Source organism: Neomonachus schauinslandi, chromosome 3, assembly GCF_002201575.2.
Source record: "Neomonachus schauinslandi chromosome 3, ASM220157v2, whole genome shotgun sequence".
Taxonomy (NCBI): Eukaryota; Metazoa; Chordata; class Mammalia; order Carnivora; family Phocidae; genus Neomonachus; species Neomonachus schauinslandi.
The window spans coordinates 137,010,364-137,013,074 of NC_058405.1; positions in this window are offsets into that span (position 1 = coordinate 137,010,364).

Consider the following 2,711-nt stretch of genomic DNA (forward strand, 5'->3'; position numbering starts at 1 on the left):
GACTCTATTCTGCTCAAGGCTCTAGAGAACCTGAGCTAAAACCTAGTGCTTGCCCTCCCTCCTGCCCCATCGGAGTTCAGGCCACTGAGAGGAGAAAGCAGGAGTGGGGGGAGGGGGGAAGAAATCAAGGAAGGTCGCCAAAAGAGGTGACGTAAGGGTCCCTGGGAGTTGGGGGGGGGCGCTGGAGAAGCTGATGGGGATGCCCCCGAATGGCCCCCTGGACCTCGCCTCCTCATGGCCTCCCTCAGGACAGCCTGGTGGTCAGAGAGGCAGCCGGCTGGGCTTGGAGCCTGGCTGAGCACTTTCCTGCACTAGTCGCTTCTCCCGCCCCTGGGAGTCTCCTGCAGCTCGGCCCCCAGAGCTCTGTCCGCGACACACTCAGAGGTGGCCTGGCCGCTGGCCTCCCCTCACCACTCCTGGGCCCGTGCATCTGAACGGTGGCGATCCGCTTCTACAAAGCGCCCACCCCCGCCCCGAGGTGACCTGGACAGTCAGCGGGGCTGAGAAGCCCAGGCGAAGGCCTGCGGTGTGGGGGAGGGAGAGTCATGGCGGCGAAGGCCGGGCGCAAACGGTCGCGGCCGGGACTGCAGCCTTCACACTTTCCCCCCTGGTCCCCATCTTCTGGCTTCTTGCCTCCGTGGCGCCCGTTTGGAAACCGCAGGGAACACGCATCCCCCAGTTCCGCCCGCGGCGGCGAACACCTCCTAGTTCGTCCTGCCGCGGTTCCGACCCCCTCCCGGGGAGGGCGGGGAGCAGCGGGGACCACTGGGGCGTCCCGCTGCGGCGGCTTTGGAGCCCCGCGCCCTTGCGGAGCGTAGACGCGACCTGTCCCCAGCCCCCCCACCCCCACCCCGGCGCCCAGCTTCACTCGCACCGCCCGCTGCCCTCGCAGAATCGCCGGCCGCCCTTACGTGCCCTTTCACCTGCTCTTCTGCACCGAGCGCGGAATGGAGGGGGCATCTCCCGGCTGCCGGTCCTCTAGCTGGGCGCCCGGCCAGGGCTGAACTTGAGAAAGCAGAACCCCTTCGCGGGGTCGAAGCTGCGATCCGGGCAGCCCTTCAAGAAGCTGACCCGCCCAAAGGAGGCAAGGACCTGCCTGGGAGAGGCTCCAAGATAGGGTCGTGAGTGGTGGGGGGTAGCCCACCTCACCGCACACCGGCTCTGCAGCCCGGCCTGCCTACATCCCAGCCTCAGCCTTCTGCCGGCTCGAGAGGGCCAGGGCCCTTCCTGTTTGGTCAACACAAATACAGATCTACCGGGTGGGTACCCCCCATTCGGAGGGCAGCTCCCGAGCACTGGAGCTGCCCGTGCCACCCCTTGAGGGCCAGCCTTCTGGGGCAACTTAGCCAAGAGGCTAAGATCACCACCGGAGGATCTGGGTCGTGGGGGCTTGAACTCCAGTCTACCATTTAGAAAAAGTGTTCGTCACAGAGCCAGTTTACCCCTCGGTAAACTGGAGATAATAGTAGAAACCATATCCTACAGGTGTGGAGAGAATTAAATGAGTTAATACACAAAAGTGCTTTTGACCGCTGTAAAATGGAAACACTTTAATGTTAACTGCCCAAGATAAAAAGTGGAGGGGGGGGGGCCCGCAATGGAATGTAAGGAAGTCCCAGTGGAACCCCCATTTTAATCTTCCTGCCTCCCTGCAAAGCCTTCTGACCTGGGGCTCTGATCTTGCCCGAGAAAACTTGACTCAGGCCTGGCGATCAGGGTGGGCAAACGAGCGCGGCTTATGCAGGGATTGGGGAAGGAAATCGGAGCTTGGAATATGAGGCCTAACCCTGCCCTCCCGCAGCTTCCACTCTGGGGTGGAACTTGGGCTAGCCTCCCTCCCCCCTCCCAAAAAGCTGCCAGACGGCCTTGGCATGAGGGTTGTTACAGCGCGGTCACCAGCTTCCTAGACTCAGCTCTCCCCAAAGGGCTCATTAAAACCCCTTGCCAGCAGCCCCCACCTCAGGAATAAGTTAAACCGTCTGCTGATCTGGCTTGGAGGAACCAAGGGTCTCCGGAGGCTGCCAGGTTTACCCATCCGGCCCCGCCAGAGTCCCGGAGAGACTGACCGCTGGGCCACGCAGGGGTACGGTGTTCCCCTGGCGGTCACCGCCTGCGTCCAAGGCTGGCTTGGAGGCGGTGATTCATTACCGGCCGGGAAAGCCGAAACCTCAGGGCTCGTGTCTCCTCGGGGCTGACAGGGTACTCTCCCCAGCCGCTGGGCCGGCAGGCGATTCCTAGCAACTTCTCCCAAGGAGATGGGTCCGTGTTTATCCACCGGCGCGCCCCGCCGCCCCTTTCTTTGGTAAACACTCTTTAAACAAACAGCCCATCCACTCTGTTATTGCCAAAGCTGCTCAGAGCTTTAATAAAAGCCCAGGCAAGATCAGAACCCGCGTCCAAGGCTGCTGCTTAATCCAATGAAGGCAATTTCCGAGGATAATTGCGAACATGTTTTAATGCATATGCATGAAAAAGGATTTTTTTCCGAGAGACCGACTTTACATGCTTATGTAATTGATTGAGGCGCTGACCCGCTATTCAAAATGTTATTTGAGAACCATCAGAATGCGTAAACTTGCAAATTGCCCAGCTTGTATCTGAATTAATACCTCATTCATCATCATTATGGGTTGATAAGTTAATTTAACCATTTCATTCTGCCTTAATGAGCTATAGTTAAATTAATGCCACATAATATATGAAAGTAACAT